Genomic DNA, 18,238 nt, shown 5'->3' with positions numbered 1-18,238 from the left:
GTTGAGAAATGCTTTGCTGATTTGGAATCAAACCAACCTGCTCAGTTTCAGCTTCTACACTAGAAAATCAGGGTTGAGAAAGTAATGGCAGCTCAGCTAGTTTTGAAAAGAGGCAGGAATGGTTGGAAGTCAAATTTTGCTTCCCGGTTACAACCTCCTTCTTTCATGTTCTTGAGCTTTCTTCATGGGGAGCTGTTGATGTAGTAGCAAGAAAATCTGGGCAAGGGGTCTTTAAAATGGAGACTGAAGCATTTTTGTATGGATCCCACAAATACTTTAGACTAGTTTGCATGCATGAAAATGCATGTAAGGATCAAAAGAATAATGTAATTAAACATATTGAGGCGGGAGGAGAAAGGACCAGCAATAGGTGGCTTCTTTAAATTTGAGCTACATTCATTCTGCTCTAGCCAGTTGCTAGAATGTGGGTACAGGGTGGCCAGATTTCCTAAATATTTAAGAGGAGCCAGAAATCTGGAATTTTATGGAAAAATATCCTGCTTTTAAAGGATTAAATTAAATTAAAAAAATTTAAATCTTCGTGTGGGTGAAACAAAACTAGTGGCCTGATTTTAGGCCACAGGCTGCTAGTTGATGATTTCTGTTTTAAATTATATTTTTCCACTTGGTACCTCTTTCTATTATAATCTTGATGGGTCAGAAGAGATGTAAAAATGCAAAGGCAGATCTACCTATCCAAGAGCTCCTTGGATTTTGTAATTTTCTTGTGAGTATTAGGTCCAAATATTTAAAAAGGGTTCTCTTAGGAGATCACCTCACAGGATTTTGAGTTGTCCTGTAAATGCCTGAGGCTTCCTTGGGCCAGCCCTTTGGGACTCATTCAAACTTACTTTGAATAAAAAGAAATGCTCTGAGCCTTGACTGACTGGTTCTGTCATTATTATGGAGAATCAGTCTTGTTGGATCCAGAGGAGTTTAGGGGATGCAATGTCCTGAGGTAGTTCCATCTGGGCTAAACCGACTTGCCGCTCTGCTGCCTGGGGCAAGCCTATCCATCTAGCGCAGCCTCACTTCTTCACTGGTAAAATAAATGTGAGACACTGAGTTACCTTGTAGAACTGTGGTCAGGATTAGAAAGAAGTGCCTGTTATTCCTTTCATTAATCTTTCGTATAACACAGATTGCGGTCATTAACGGAATAGCTTTAAACTGGGTAAGATTCAAAGAATAAATATGCTTCATATTTATTTGAGTTAAAACCATTTTATAGTTTTCCAGAATATTTAAAGAGAATTAATAAACCTTCTTGGTAAATCTTATTTCAGTTTAAAGAGCATCTAACATTTTCAGTTTCAACAGTAAAACATGTCCGACATCTAGCACACTATGCAATTATATGAATTAAAAAAGCTGAAATGCTAATCAGAGTAAAATAAATCTGGCTTTTCAGTGTGAAATCTGAAGTGAGAATTTCTTTAATCTGGGGGCTTGACCTAATGGACAAAATGATGAGAGTGATCTTTTTTAGAAAGTCAGGTTATTCTTTTACATACAGGTAAGAAATCATCTAGCATATCAAGATTAACAGATTATTGTACGTAGATAGAATTTATTAGGCTTACATGGAAGTTACAGCATTAAACATTGCTGGCCAGTCTGGCAATGGCTAGAAGAAAAGGAACTTGCACAGATGTTTTATAGTAAGAGAACCAGAATTTGGAGGTGAGCTCAGTGGTCTTAGACATAATCAGATCGGCACACTGGATTTTCTTTTGATGCAGTTACTGTAATTTTAGAAGGGAAAGTTCTAGTCATATTACATCAAACTGAAAAATCACTTGCTGTTTTGTTAGGTGGGTTTTTTTTTTAAGGGTAGAAGAGTAATATAAATACAAAATGTTATCATCAAACTGAAAGAGAAAATTGAATCTATGACAAGGAAGGCGCGGTTGCCCTAATTGGTCCTTTCCCCAAGTGTTCTTTAAAAAGTTTGGGTTTTTTTTTTTGAAGTAACACTGGATTATAACAAAGAACTCATATATCTATTATTATAAATGAGCAATTGTATGTATAACTAAAAAAAAAAAACAGTACATGGATGCCTTTATTCTCTGTTGGGAGTGACCAAAAATTTACTGACATGGACTGAATTAGGGCGGTAAAGAACTGAGCCTTGCATCCAAGCTCGATAAAGTGGTAATAAACTGACCTTGCATTCGGGATGGGACTAGCTGAAGGTGATAACGAACTGGGCCTCACATCCAAGTTTGATAATTAACTGGGCCTAGCATCAGGGGCACAGCGATGAGTCACCCCCTTGGAATGTGAACCTAGAATCTATGTAAGAGACCCTTCCCCCTTATTGAGTGAGCAGTAGCTGTGGACCCCACTCTAGGGGCTTCCTCCATCTCAGCTGCTGTCTGGGAGCAATAAACTGCTTGCTCAGCCTTTCTGCCTCCCGCTTTTCTTTTTTGCGGCCGGTCACAGAAGTTGGGATAAAACATTCTCCTTCCACCTGCCCTCAATTTTCTATGTAGTGTCTCTTTAAAAGTAAAGAAGTCTCACATTCAGCTACCAGCTACTAGTTTTTGGATTTGATTGATCAATTGTATGGAAATTAAGATAATGTCTACTTCTAAGGTTTAAGTTTATTTTTTTGTTCAGCAGAAAATAAATTTTGGTACCTACATTGTTTGCAGGTCCAATTTAATTTAGAAAGGGCAAAACCACATCATAGGTATACAGAAATATTTATAATTTATGGATGTATAAATTGAATTACATGAGCTATTTAAAGACAAGAGAAGTTGTGCTATTAATACAGTATTGCTATTTTTTGGTGGAATATCTGACAGGAACAACAGGGACATGATATACTAGGATTTTCACATAGTCTGTTGGCTGCAGACAGTCCGCTATTACTCATCTTTCTCATTGTTTGCTCTTATGTGTATTCATCTTAATATTAATACACATAATATTAGTAGACTATTAAGTGATGTATTTGGCTTTCCACAAAGTATGACTTTATAGAATTTAAACAAAGAAAACCAAAGACCTAATGAACAATTCTGAATAAAAAGTGCAATACTGAGGTAGTTTATCAGCATAAAAATAAAAAGATAACTCATTGTAATTTAGTGACTATGTAAAACCATCAGGTATGTATTTGTCAGGAAAAAGAAACCCCCTTAAGGTCAGATTAATATTTTTGCTAAATAACCAGAAGTTTTGATTATGATTTGTAAAAACTGAAAAGTTAAAATTGACTCATGCTTTCAAAAAATCAAATCATCTGTAACCACCCTTTTCTGACTTCTTATCAGAGTTTATGCAATTTTTTCAATTACAGTATTTTCATTTAAAAAGCCAGCTTCTGCAGGGATGGGGTGGGAGGAAGTGGGAGGAGGGAGTGGGGAGCTCAAGAGGCATATACATAAATTGTCTTAATTTCTGAGAAATGTGATTCTGACAATCACTTAAGACAATATAGTTGATGTGGTTGTCAGGACGACTCTTTTCAAAAGAATGTTTTTATAGAATATCATTGTGACACTTTGCTCAGATGGATTTCTTTAGCAGTATTTGATTAATGTAATGTAATAAAAGAGAGGCACACCAAAGTGTCCGTACATGTCTTGTTAAGTATGTTTGATTCATTATATATGGTTCTCGGTTCTTTCCTCTTTCTGCAGTTCATTTTTTATCATTTCAATAATATATCTATAAATATGAAAAAGTTGGCACTTTCAAAGTCTTTGACATATATGGCTATTAATTCATAACTCTAAAAAATTGTATCTTTCAACCTGTCATTTTAAAGCTTGTAGAGTTTATTACAGTAAGTAACCTGTGTTAGAAATTAGATTTTGAACTTTAGTGAGAAGATAAATATGCTCATGAACCTATAAGTTAACGAAAAATACCTAGACATGGCTCAAAGATAGAATTACATAAAAAACCCATCATTAAAGACTGTAATTTTAAGTTTCCTGAAAATGTTGTCCTTTGCTTTATATTGGTTATTAGTTTCCAACTTGTTTTGTTTTCCAATGCCAGGTGTCAAATTTTGAACAAGCTTCAATTTCACAAAACTATCCAAATTCAGCTTCGTGATCATTTTTGTTGCAATAGGTTGAGGAGTTAAAACTTTATGATTTATGGCCCTCCCTGGTGGCGCAGCGGGTTAAAGCACTGCACTGAGAAGCTAAAGCCACTTCCGCATGAGTTCAAATCCCGCCTGCCCTGGAGGAGACCACATGGCGTGGCAGACCTCTTCTGACCCGCCCGCTGCTCCCCTCAGCAGTGTACTTCGTCGATCTGCCTGTTCTGCTCCCGACTCTGTCTCTGGTGAAGCCTCTCACCGCCCCTGAGCCTCTGGCCTGTACCCCAGTTCTGTATGTACAAATAAATAAATCTTTAAAAAAAAAAAAAAACTTTATGATTTATATTATCAGTGGACTAGAGGATTTTAAACCAATGTATTCTGAAGGCAAAATAACAATGCTATCTCTCTCTATACCACATTCAGTTGCTATTTTAATGAGAATAAACTCTAAAAAGTAGAGGCTATTTTATTTCCATTTCCTGAGGATGACGCAGGGGTAGCATGCCTGGGTCACACACATGGACAGAAGTGCACTTGAACTCAGCAGTCTGGCCCCAGGGACAGCTCCTCTAGGGCAAGCTAAACTCAGCATGTTTTCTTCTTGGTGCCTGAAGTTTGCAATAGTACAAGCTTGGCCCCTCACTCCTTCGCTTGGTTCAATGCAGAAAATAATGGTCAAGCTTTAGGATAGCAAGCATGGAGTGTTCCACATAATGAGCTCTGACTCACAGATGATTTGGGGGTTTTGGGTGCCAGGCTAGCACATCATGAGTGAATAAGCTTGCTGCTAGAGGCTTAGGGTGAGGCCCGAGGACATGGTTTATGTTGGAACCTCACCATGTTCTGGGTGACTCATGTCCACTAAACAGCAGAGTCATGAGCGTTCACACACACCCAATATCAGCTTCACTCTAAGGCTCTTCTCTCACAGCCATTTTATAGTTCTGTCCAAAAAGCACAACATATTTTAGACTTTTCATAGGAGGATTGTGATTAAAGAACAGATGCTCTGAGGTTCTGATTGCCCCTTCCTGGGGAGATGATTCCTCCTCTGAGTTCTGAAAGACACCCAGAATCTACGGTGCTCTCTTGGGTGCTGCCTGGAAGGAAGAGTTTCCGGCTCAGATGAAGGCGTCCCTCTCTACAGTGACCTGGCCACCTCTGAGACATTGGGCAATGCATTTATTATTCTTGGGTATGGCTTTCTTGGAAAACTATAAAAGTTACAGAATGGAATGGAGAGTTTTTACAAATTTATAGGAAGTTGGCATGGAAGAAATTTTTGCATTGTTTTCAGTAGTCACTTAGTCAATTGTTTCAGCTCAGGAATGACTGATGCCAGAGCACTGACTAAGGAGGTTAATTTTATTCATCATTGTATCTGTTTAGTGTCAAGTGAGAGGAAGAGAGGGTTTAAAAAGCACCCTCTTAATTATGTTTTACTCCAGGGATTTTGAACTTATAAATAAAGCCAAGAGACCAATGCAAGAAGCATTCACCATGACAGATTCCAAAAACACACAGCATCTTCCAGACCAGAAAGCATGGTCTACCCCCGGCTGCTCATGAGCTATGTTTGAGCAGCCCAGTAGCATCTTCAAGCTTCTGAGCTTTCCTGATTTAGCCAGGTCTTGCATTTGCTCATTTTTATGTCAGGATAGGCCAAGCAAGAGGCGCGATTCAGGGAGGCTATTACTACTTTGCTTAGGATTATACACTTTGGGACACATTGGCTAAAATGAGTAATAAAATCTTTGTTTAGAGAAATCCTCTGTTCTTGGAGATAGAAAATTGGAGAGGAAAACTATGTCATTCTACAGTGCCCAGGGCTGGTACTTCCCTTTACTATGTGTTTCAGGCACTTCTCCACATTTTTTGGAGCCTAACTCACTGCCCCTATAAAATGAGAGTGCTGACCCACATGTTTATTGCTGCTTTATTTACAATAATAAAAGACAAGGAATCATCCCAAATGCCCAAAAGTAGTTGACTGGACTTAAAAGATGTGGTACATATATACTATGGAATATTACTCAGCAATAAAAAAGATAAACACATGCCTTTTGTAGCAAACTGGATGGAGCTGGAAGGGATTATGCTTAGTGAAATAAGCCAGAAAGAAAAAGAAAAATACTGGATGGTTTCACTCAGCAGGAGTAGGACCAAGGGGGGGGGGATGAAAAAATATATACCAGAGACATTTTATGGGGGTGGAGTGAAGAATGGGATCAAAAATGGGGAGGGGTTGAGTGCATTGGACTATGGTGATGGTACACAGATGATTTGGTGATGGGAAGTCCATGGGGATTACAACTGATATATAGAGAGGCACAAAATGATGTGAACAAACTATTATTTTAAAACATGAGAGTGCTGAACCCAAAGAAATCTGAGGCCCCATCTGAGTTTGCATGCCATTGACTCTGCTCTTTTCTATATAAACACTAAGTAAACTTACAGTAACTATGGAGAAAGACTTCATACTGTGTCCTTACTTTTAATTGTAAATGCCCATGATGTCAAAATGCATGATGGTAAAAAGTGAAGTTGAAAATGAGGAAGAGGTGCGAAAGGGTGTAATCTAAATAGTTTCGAAGGGTGTGCACATTTTAGGCTGTTGAAGGTCAGGACTGAAAAATACATGTCTTTCCTTAGCATAACTTTGGAGATGTCTGAATTACACTTAGGTTACCTTACTACCTTGTCCAGAAAGGATGATATCTTATAATTCAGATGATCCCATTTTCTGATGGAGAAAATCCTAGGATGGGTGCATTTTCACTGAGTCTTCAAAAAGGAGTGCCCAACTTCAAGAGAGGGCCAGTGTAGGAAGCAGAGAGAGAGAGACAGAGGGCAGTCTCAAAAGACATTTTTAATAAATTACATCAAATTAATCATTAAAATTATGTAAGTTTCAAACATACACAAAAATACAGTGAGAAATATAATGAATCTCCCAGTTTCCATAAAGGCTCATCAATTCATGGTTAATCCTGTTTCATTTATGTCTTCCCTTAACATTGTTTCAATTATGAAGCAAATTGCTCACATAATTTTACCTGTAATTATTTCTATGACATTTAAGGACTCTTTATTTAATAGAGAAGCATAATATTATTAACACACCTAAAAACTTAGTACAAATTCCTCAATATTATTTAGTATCATGTCAAAATTCAGATTTCTCCAATTTTTTACACTTAAAAAAATTTCTTTGAATCTGGAGCCTATTAAGGAATGTAGGTAACTATTGGCAAATATGTCTCTTAAGCCTCTTTTAATCTCTAGGTTTCTCTTTCTCTCTCTCATCTCTTATCTCTGAAGAAAATCACATTTGCTCTGAATTTTCCAATTTTAGTGATTAAATTTCTGTGTTATCCTTGGACAATTATTTAGCCTCTTCCGTTTCCAGGAACCTAAAAGCAAGATGAGACTCAAATTTGTTTTCTGGGCAGCTCTACTTCACAGATGTCTAGTATTCCTGTTAGGAGGCTCACACTGTCTCATTGCTTCATTTTTGTTATTTAGTAGCCATTATTGATAATTTCTCAGAATTCTTAATCATTAGAGGATGAAATACATTACTTCTATTGATATAATTATGTTTTTAACTTAGTAACTTGGTGCTTTTAGAGAATTTCCCAATATTTGATTATTCTGAGGAATGAGGTATTCATAAATACTTATATACAGAATTCAGGATAAATACTGGGTTTAACCCTGTAGTTATCAGTTTTGAACCTAGTTTCTAGCAATCTTCAAATGTGGCCAAATGAGATGTGTGTGTGTGTGTGTTTTAAAAATTGTTTTAATTTGAATTCATGGATTTTGAAATATTTGAATCACAAAGTTAGATGAATACAAATTTGAATACTGACTGCCCTGTTGCCCCAAAAAGAATCTTCCTCCTTTCTTCCTGTGGTTAAATCTTGGTCACTTTTGACTTTCTTCTGTAACAAGATTTCTTCTGATTCTTCCGGCCAGGTTAAAACTTCCCAAATGCACAATTTCACACAGGTTTGTGTGAATTTTTTTTAGTGCTTATTATTTTTTTGAACTCAACTGTGGCCCTGTGGGCTGGGACCATGCTTTAACTAAGTATCCCATGCCACTGCATGCATAGTCCTGGGAAATTGAGTATTCTGGGTCTCTACTAAATGCTGAAAAACATGGGCAAATTAAGCTCTCTGTCTTTCAGCTTTCTCATCTATAAACAAGAGGCAATATTAACCTTATGATAGTACTATTGTGAAGATTGGATGGGACAATGGGTGTGGACTCCTGTTTAATCATTTATGAACTTGAACACTTAACTCCTGTAAATCACTTTGCTGGTATCTCTGAAAATATTACCTTTGAGAAACAAGTATGAAAAATAACTGTTTGGGCCCTCCCTGGTGGTGCAGCCGGTTAAAGCACAGCACTAAGAAGCTCAAGCCACTTCCGCATGAGTTCGATCACCACCCTCCTCGGAGGAAATCCACATGGCGTGGCAGACCTTTCCTGACCTGCCTGCTGCTCCCCTCAGCAGTGTACTTCATCCATCTGCCAGTTCTGCTCCCTGCTCTGTCTCTGGTGAATACTTTCACCCATCGCATCTCTGGCCTGTACCCCAGTTCTATATGAGCAAATAAATAAATTAAAAAAAAAAAGAAAAGAAAAAAAAATGACTGTTTTCTTCTTTTTATAAAATGTTAAGTCAGATGACAAATTAAGAGATTTTACAGAGCTCTGAAATGTTCTGAGAGGGAGATCAGAAGGAATAGCATTGAAATTTCCTGCCTCTGAAGTGTTGTGGGTGAGACAAGGTAATAATTCTGAAGAATATTGTGATATATCATAAGCAGTATATAGTTGGTGGTGTTCTATGTTACTAGTATTGAGCTGCTAAACCCTTGGAATTTCCTGGGATCTGGACTAGAAAGGTATCTTTTGTTATGTTAATGCTGATTTAGGTTATCACCTAACATTCAGGAGAACCAACCATGTGTCTACAGGATTGGAACTGTGGGAAGGGGCACAGACTAGAGGTTGAATGGATAGCCAGAGATCAATGCTTTCATCAACCATGCCTATATAATGAAATCTCATAGTCACTCAAAAAGATGGGGTTTAGGTAGCATGCGGGTTAATGCTGGGAGAATGGTATATGTGGAGAGGGCATGGAGTTCCACCCTTTCCCCATGCTAAGACCTTAGGCTGGACATCTCTTTCATGTGGATGTTCATTTGTACCTTTAATACTCTTTTATAATAAGCCAATAGTCCTGTGAATAATAGGTTTCCTATGTTCTGTCAGCTGCTGTAAGCTATTAGCCAAACCCAAAAAGGAGGCTATGGGGAACCTCTAATTTATAGACAGTAGGTCAGAAGTACAGATTATATCCTTGTCAGACATGTGGCATCCTGATATGGAGGAGTCGTGGAACTTCCAGTTTGTAGACAATTCTACAGAAACAAAGGTAACACCCTGGGTTTGTGAGTGGTGTAGAAATGTGTGGGGGAAGACTTTCTTGTGGAACTGAACACTAAATCTGTGAAATCTGACTCTGTCTCTGGTAGGTAGTGTTGGGATTAAGTTGAATTGTAGGACACTCCGCTGGTATCCCAGAATGGCTTGTTGATCTGGGGAAACCTTCCCCTCCCACAGTGAATTAGCTGCTCAGAACTTTTATTATCAAAATAACCATAAACATATGAACCAATTAAATATGAAGGGATGAATGGAATAGCTTCAGTTAGGGAAAGGTTTCCAGATAGATTGGATTGTAAGGGAGAGAAAGAATATTCTTTGGTGGAGTCTTTGGGGGGTGGAAAAGAAATTCTGAAGTAAGGGCTGTATCTTTCTAAAAAAAAAAGGAAGTTGCTGCTTTAGAAAGACTAACTGTTCTCTCAATACTCATTTAACTAAAAATATCTCTTCCATTGACTCAAGAACATTCAAATCAGAGTCCATCCTTAAGTAAATGATAGGACTTTGGATTTTTCTTCTTATTCATACTTTGCCTCGCTGCCATAATTTTACTCAGGACAGTCCCTCCTCTGGAGTTCCTCCCTGCCTTTGTTTTTACACCACGTCAAGAGTCACTTCTTTTTAGGGTGCCTTCTTAGTCACTTGTCCCAATCCACTAGGTGGGTTAGGGATTTTAGCAAGCTCTATATGCTAACACTGTGATTTCTAGGAGGGCAATCAGGAGTGTCTAAGGAAGAATGGGGTCATGGTTTAGGTAGAGCATGAAGTCCTGGGCTGGATCAGGGGGTTTGGAGAAAAAAGAACAGATGAGAAACATTAGGTGGAACTGATATTGCTTGAGTATAATGTTTCATTGTGGTGGCTCTCAAACATTCACCATCTGAGAAAATGAAAATGTTAGCCATAACATTTACCATAGTCAAGGTCTTTTATTCAGAATTAAGAATAACCCCTACTCCTGTTTATCCTAAAGGTGTGTGGTGTTGGCTTCCCCCATGTTTTCTCAGTATGTTCTGTACAGATCTCTGTCACAGCACCCACAACATAGTTTATGTCTGCTGACTTTACTCAACAAAGAATCCTAGTAGGGCACGAACTCTTTTGTCTCTTACAACCCCAGCAGAGTGTCCAACACACACTTAGTGCTGAAGAAATGACAAATGGATGATGAAGGTTTCATCTGGTGGCTTGCACATTTAAATTTTGAAAATGATAATTAGTCCCTTGGAAGGATAGATCAGTAATGTGTTAACACATGAGCCTGAATTAGTTGATCTCTTTGACTCCTTTCCAAGATCAGGACCAGTTGGCACAAGTACAGCTGATTTTAGGAAAGGGAAGCAGCATAGGTTGACTTCCAGGCCTGGCCAAGATGAGGTGAAAGAACAATGAAGCAGCTAGTTCTTTTCTACTTCTTAGCGTGGCCATGGTGAGAGAGTCCGAAGTGTTATGGCATAGCAATCCGTCTTTTAGCATTTCTTGAATATATGGTGGGAACTGAACAGTGGCAAATTGTGTAGAGGTCAGATGGATGTGTGCAATCATTGGGATGACTTTAAAATATGGACCTAGACCAGGATTAGATGTAGAAATGTTCATCATAGAAAAGCATACTAGTCTTCCTAGGAGGGAAATACATGTACTTATGACATTTGCTATATTAGCCAGAGCACTTGCTTGATTATCTAGGTTCTTAAACACTCAGTTATCTGCCTGGGAAAGATGCTTTTTGACATAAACAACTATCTACCTGGTGTCAGAATTTCTTAACAGATAAGACGCACTTGTGCTCAGGAAGGAACTTCTGTTGCCAGATAGCATATTAAACTTTTATTGTTAATACGAGAAGAAAAGCTTGCATCAGAATAACAGGAAAACCCTCTCCGGTGTGTCTGAACCTGATGTGGGGGTGGAGTTGCTTTTTTATTGGGTGCACTGAAAGCTGCAGTACTTGCTGCACAGACTGTCTTATATTTTTATTGCTTTCTGAAATTTTTAGTACCATGGCAGAGATTAAATTAAACCCAGGATTATTTCAGACAGTGTCAGAAAAGAACAATAAAATGTTATCATTAAGAATCAGACTGATCTTGTATTTTATAGGATTTAACACTTGTCTGTGTTTGTCCAATTAAATGTCACTAGCTATAACATGTGTTTCTTTCCTGGGTAGAGGGATGATCAGGAGCAGATAATTTTTTATAAAACTTGTTTTTATCATGTGTAAATATATAAAAATTCATAGTTGTTTCCCAATAACTCTGCATTTGAGAACCATGATTGTTGAAATGTAGAGATTTACAAATGGCATTTTGATTTCTGATTTACAGAGAATCTTGAGAAATTATACAAAATAAACTTTTAAATTATACTTTTAGGAAGTCTGACACATCCTTCTCAAAAGGAAAATACATATTTGAAAGTCTTTTAAAAATATGTTTTTGTGCTTGACAATCCTTCAGTCTTATGGCAGTAAAGAGCCTAAATAAGATGTCAGTTTGAGATAATTTTCATATTTTAAAATTTCATATCCTATCAATACAGTGATAATTTCTGGGAAGCTTCATTTCTCTGACAAGTTGAAGGTTTACCATGCGTCTTATTATTTGTTTTTTTAAAATGCCAGGGACATTTTTTTTCTCTTTCATTTCCAAAATTGATCAAACTGTTAACCAAATACATCTTAATAATGTTAATAAAGTCTGATTATTATTTCTTCTAATGATTATTTCTTAAGGCTCAGCAAGAAGTTTTTCAGTATTCAACTTGTTTTCCAATCTCTGTGAGATGGACAATTTAGAGAGGTTGAACAGGGCTATTCAAATATATAATGGCTTTGAATTCGTTATATTAGGATGAATTTTTGTTCCCTTATTACTGTCAATCAGAGAAGTTTAAATGGCTAATTTCATGGAGGTGTGTTTTCAGGAAGATTTAGCAGAGGCAGTAGGAAGAAGTCTTAGGAAAGTATGGAAGAGGTCATTATAACAAAGCCTTGAGACTCTTAAGCCTAGAGGAAGTAGGTAGGAGGGGGTGGCAGAAAGGGAAAGATACTGAGGTGTTTCTCAGATGGGCGCAGGAATATGTTGCAACAATAGGACATTACTAAAGTTTCCCTCTAGAATAAGTCATTGCTAAATATAATCTGAAGCTTTATGCAGCCTCATGAAAATACTAATGTCTATGATTTTTATGAACTTGCACTTAGCAATGGTTGTAAATTGATAGACAATGAATAAATACATTCAGAATTCACAGTTGAGCCTCAGATTAGGACTTTGGATTTAGCTAGGTGTGATACCAGAGTTACTGACATATGCATATCTTTCTAAGGGTTTGATTTGTAAAAATTGGTACAATGAAATAACAGATAACTGGAAGTATTGTAGGCTTAATTACAAAGGCATATTTTACATTGTAGTTCAAGACTGTAGCTTTTCATACCCAAATCAAGTATCTAGCCACTCCCAAAGAATTGAATTTAATTGTAAGGCTGGAATGACTATGTAGTATATTATTTTACTTAATTAGAGACAGATGTGTCTCACTCCATATTGTTAAATGGCAATGCCAGCATCTCCCTTCATCAGTGTTTTCCAAAAATTAAGCTTAATATATTTCACTGAATCTGTAGCAAATTATCTAATTTATTTCTTTGCAGTAACCAGCATGGGTGGAGGAATGGATATTCAGAAGATAGGGGTCAAGTTAGTTTGAATCCAAAGGGTAACACTGAAATAGTTGGTGGATTATAAACAGAATAATATGTCCTCAACTTTAAATATTTGGGAAGGTTTGCTACTTTAAACAAAATTCAGAAATAAGGGATTTCTTTTTATTCCCACTATTAGGGAAAATAGGAATTTTTGTTAAAGAATGACAAAGTGTGAAAAAAAGCAAATTTTGGGATACTTTTGCTAGATTTTGCAGGTGGATCTATGTCAGCTATTCTATCAATTTATTTTAAATACTTAACAGTATAAAATTAGAGGGAGATAGATAACTTCTCTAAAGAGGGCATGGTTAGAATAACACTTGGAAGTGAGAAATGGTTAAATGTGATTACAACTTTTTATCATTCAAAATATTATACAAATTCAGTAGTAGTGTGTATTTTACAAATTTGGTTGACCAAAGTACTTTGCCTTCCCTCTCTGATAAGATTTCATATGCTGTGAGCATTTTATATTTCTTAATCTTGTGAGTCCATGAACAATCTTGACCCTTCTATCAACTCTCCCGCCCAAGTTATGCTAGAAAGAAGTTCAGTTTCTTCTATGCTCACAGGCATTATCACATGGCGACTTGTGGCCCTTTTGGGGGGCTCTGATGTACAAGAGATGTGGAAGGCTATCAGGTCAGTGAATTTTTGGTAGAACTGAAACGCCACTTGTCTATGAACCATTTCAACTCTCCCATGATTTTTCGGAAGGTGCTGACCTCCATTTTGAAAGCAGAAAACAAAACCACAGATCTATGATGGTCAAAGGGGAAGTTAATAAAGCTGTAGAGATTGTTAAAACATGGAAACATCCTGCTTAAATTTCATTAACCACACTTACATTGACTCTCAGGTGGATACTCTAATAACTTTCAATTTGTTGAGTACTTTATGGAGCAGAGGAAAATGGCAGATGTTGCAAAAACAAACAAAAAAACCAAACCTGTGCTAGAGTCCTAATTGCCATACTGTTAATTAGCTGGATGGAATAAAAAGTGGGAGTTAGGCTTCTCGCTGCAAGTTTGTAGGCAGGGTTGACAAAGCAAGGAAAATGGGATGCACTAGTGTGAACGAGCTTAACACTTGAATTCAGAAAACTCTGGTTTTCTTCCTTGTAGAATCTTGCGAATAGAGAAGAGGGTAAGAAAGAGAAGTAACTCAGAAGAGGGGGTTTGGCAAGTAAACTGAAGATTTCCATGGAAATAAGCTTTTTTTTTTTTTTGCTACTTTTAAGCTATTGCTTTCAGTTTACTTCAATGCTCTCACTGAAGTAGCTTATAAAGAAATCTTTGATATGACAGATCAACCGAAAGTTTTAGAATATCCTTTTGTGCCTCCATTTATAATGCAAATATTAAGTTGGCATTTTGGGTTCATTTCACCATCTTCTCTGAAGTGGGTTAACATACACAAAGTGAGGAAGTGAGGGAGTCCCATGAGAGACCGTATCTTTGATAGTTCAATAATAAAAAAAAATGTATTTGGGTCCTTTCTAAATACCTTTCACTTCCTAAGAATATAAAAAATGAGAGGAAGAGATCTAAGGAGAATAAATTGTGGTTGCCCTGCATGTTAGTTGAATGACTAAAGATAGTGTCCTATGAATTCCCCACTACTTAAATATTCCTAAGTCTACCCTTTAAGAGCTCATAAAAAAGACTTTGCTTGTGTGCCTAGGAAAGCCCATATCTTTATATACTGTCAGACAGAACTCACATACTGTTTCAATAGAAGTCCGAAAACCAGCAGATATTTTGTTATAGAAAGCAAGCTGGGCAATCACCTTAAACCCATGTTTACATTTTAGTTTTATCATACATAAACATTCCCTAGCTGAAATAATTTTACAAAGTAGTAGCCAATGCTTGAGAATGATGGAAAGAGACTGCCTTCTGGTTGAAATACTATTGCCACTGTAGTATTTTATTCATGAGAATCTCCACTCTTTTTTCACATATACTAAAAAAGCCAAAATTAATTATTGTCAGAAGCACAAACGAGGGTTGGCAATGATCGTACATCCATGACAGGAGGGGGGAAGGCCAAGAGCCCTGTGTGGCATATAAAACCCAGACTCCACTTTCCCTTTTGAGTTCCTCTATAAAGCTTCTCATGTATTCTGAAGCTTCAGAGTTTCTTTTAGGCAACTGATGTCAAAATACATTTTCTGACAAATTCCTTCCCAAAATGCAAGCAAGAGCAATATTTCAGGAAGCTTCAGCTGAAGTGTTAGTAATAACCATTGGATAAACAGAAGTTTTACAATCTTCTGTTTCATGATTGAGATTTTTAAATGTAAACAGTTTATATGGGAAAAAGTGGTCCATGTCAGATTTGAGAAACAGAAAGAAGTTTGACAAGAAAATCAGAGTCGTGCTGGGTTAGGAGAGGTACGATTCCAAGCTACTTAGATGTATTCTCATCTTTGAAATCAGCATTCCTTCCTGGTATTCCCATCTCCTTTCCTCTCAGCATGAACTTGGAGTTCTGTGACCTTTGCTTCTCATAGGGACCCCTATGTTTTTTCCTCCTCTCCTGTCACTCTCCTCTCCTCCCTCCACCCCAACATCCTCCTGCTGGGCTAGTTGAGGGCATCATTGTTCCCTTGGGCTCTCCTCGCCTCAGCCTCACTTAAACACTTTTAATATTTATTTCATAATGATGATATTCTAAGGGAAAGTCTCCCAATGACCTGCTTTCTCTATTCTCTTACATGAATGCAATTTCACAAATCTGATTAGAGATACATATTTACTTCCCCACACTACTACTCTGTCTACTGTCTCATTTAACACAGTTAATATAAAAGTGGTCAAATGTGGATACTATTTAGGTTATCAAGCTCTACTCGTGGAAATTATGATAAAATACCATGAAAAAGAGTCACTACAAACCTGTAGTAGATGCTACTGGTAACTGCCTAGATCCTGGCCATGATGCTGTGTGGTTCCTGCCCCTGTTTTTTTTTTCATTGTGATCAGTAAGCTCACAGCTGCCTCCTTCTTTGGAAGGAATCTTATTGAGAAGACGGAAGCCAGCCTTTGGCCTCAAAGTGGACCTAATGCTGTGGTGCAATTTGCCCTCCAGACCGTCTCTGTGGGATCAACCGAAGCTAATCTCTCGCTGAGTCCACTTTCTTGCCTCACACTTTTTCTCATTTCCCTTTTTTTCCCTTTCAAACATGCTTCCAAAAAAGACACTTGATCATGAATTCTTATTAGCCTCTGTAGGGAACCTCATCTAAGACATGCACCTTAAAATAAAGAGAAACCTTAGCATTCTTAGGCTAAATCTTAAATGCACAAGAAATGACTAGGTTTAAGATAGATATTATTAAAGTCTTATACTTGGAAAAACAGGATGAAAACTTAAGATATTTTCAGTTATGGCAAAAGCTAAGAAGTATAGCGATATTATCTTTTGCCTCATAAAAATAAGGAAATACTTTATAAGGAGTTGCAAATACTTGAAATGTTATTGGCCTAGACAAATCCCACGAGTGGGACAGCAATGGTCTCTAAGGACTTATATGATGACTAACTTCATAGTTTCCAAAGCAGTTTCAGTTACACGACCTCAAGTCAATCTCATGACAGCAACACAGGAAGAGAACATTACTAGCCCCATTTCCCACTTGCAAGACTGTGTCTCAGAGAGGTGAAATGATTTGGTCATTATCTCGCAGCTAGTAAGGCCTAGCTCACAATGGTACTCAAACCCAGGTGTCTGTGTGAAGCCTGAGTAAGATTTGCTGATGAATTTGAACCATGCTCTTAGGTTTATCGTAGTTGTATTTTCATTATTCTGTTATTAAAACTTTTAGAACCATCTTAGTGCTCTACATACTAGCCCATAGCTAATTTTGCACAGTGTTCAAGTTCTTATTCAATGTTTATATTAGTTCTCCATTGGTGTGTAACAATACTCTAAAACATAGTCATCTCAAACAACAAACATTATGTCAGTTTCTCTGGGCCAGGAATGAGGGTTGCGTTAGTGCTCTTCACTCAAAAATTCTCACAAAGCTAAAATCAAGGTGTTAACTAGGAATACAGCCTCATCTAAAGGATCAGAGGAGGAAGGATTCATTTCTAAAATCACTTAGGTAGTTGGCAAGATTTGATTTCTTGAGAACCATTTTCCAAGCATGCCAGGACCTTACCAGCTGTTGACCAGAGACATCGCTTAGCTCTTTGTCACATGACCATTCTTTGAGTCAGCTCACAATATGGCAGCTGGTGACACTTGGAGAATGCAAGTGAGAAAACAGAACAGATAAGCCAAGTGGAAGCCAGAAATTTTTTTGGTGACTTAATTTTAGAAGTGACATACCATCACTTTTACTATTTGTATTGTTAGAAGTAAGTCACTAGGTTTAGCCCACACTCAGTGGGAGAGGATTACACAAGGACATGGATATCAGGAGGCAGGAGCCATTTTAGGAGAGTACTACAGTGTGTCACTTGACTTTCTCTTGTATGAGGCCCTTCAACTTGATCCACCCCTTGTTCTCTCTACAAGGAAGCATTCAATTTTTTTCAATATGTTAATTTTGTGGGTTTAGGTATACATGCTCTAGTTTAATACTCTTCTCACTTGTTCTTCTTCCAGCTCACTCTTCAATTTCTCTTCTCCTTTTTTCTTCCTTTCTTGCTTCCTCTACCTTCCTATTTCTATCTCTTCTCACTTCTCTTTCAAACTCCCTTTTTTTTTCCTCTCTCTCTCCTTCTCATCCTCTCACAGTTACCTTCCTTCCAGAACCAAGCACTCAGTACTTTGACCCATACTCCATTTTAGATGGTAGCTTTTAAGTCCCTATATATGGTGATTTGATTCACCATATATTTGTCTAATATTTATAACAAATTCTTCTAGGAAGATAAACATCATGATGAAGTGAGACAATATACTTTTATAGAACATTGTAAATCCCATATTAAAGGTTGGGGGAGGGTTTTTCCCTCTATTTCCATGTA

Source organism: Condylura cristata, unplaced genomic scaffold, assembly GCF_000260355.1.
Source record: "Condylura cristata isolate star-nosed mole 26May11 unplaced genomic scaffold, ConCri1.0 scaffold00002, whole genome shotgun sequence".
NCBI lineage: Eukaryota > Metazoa > Chordata > Mammalia > Eulipotyphla > Talpidae > Condylura > Condylura cristata.
Note: the sequence above shows the minus strand (reverse complement) of the source record.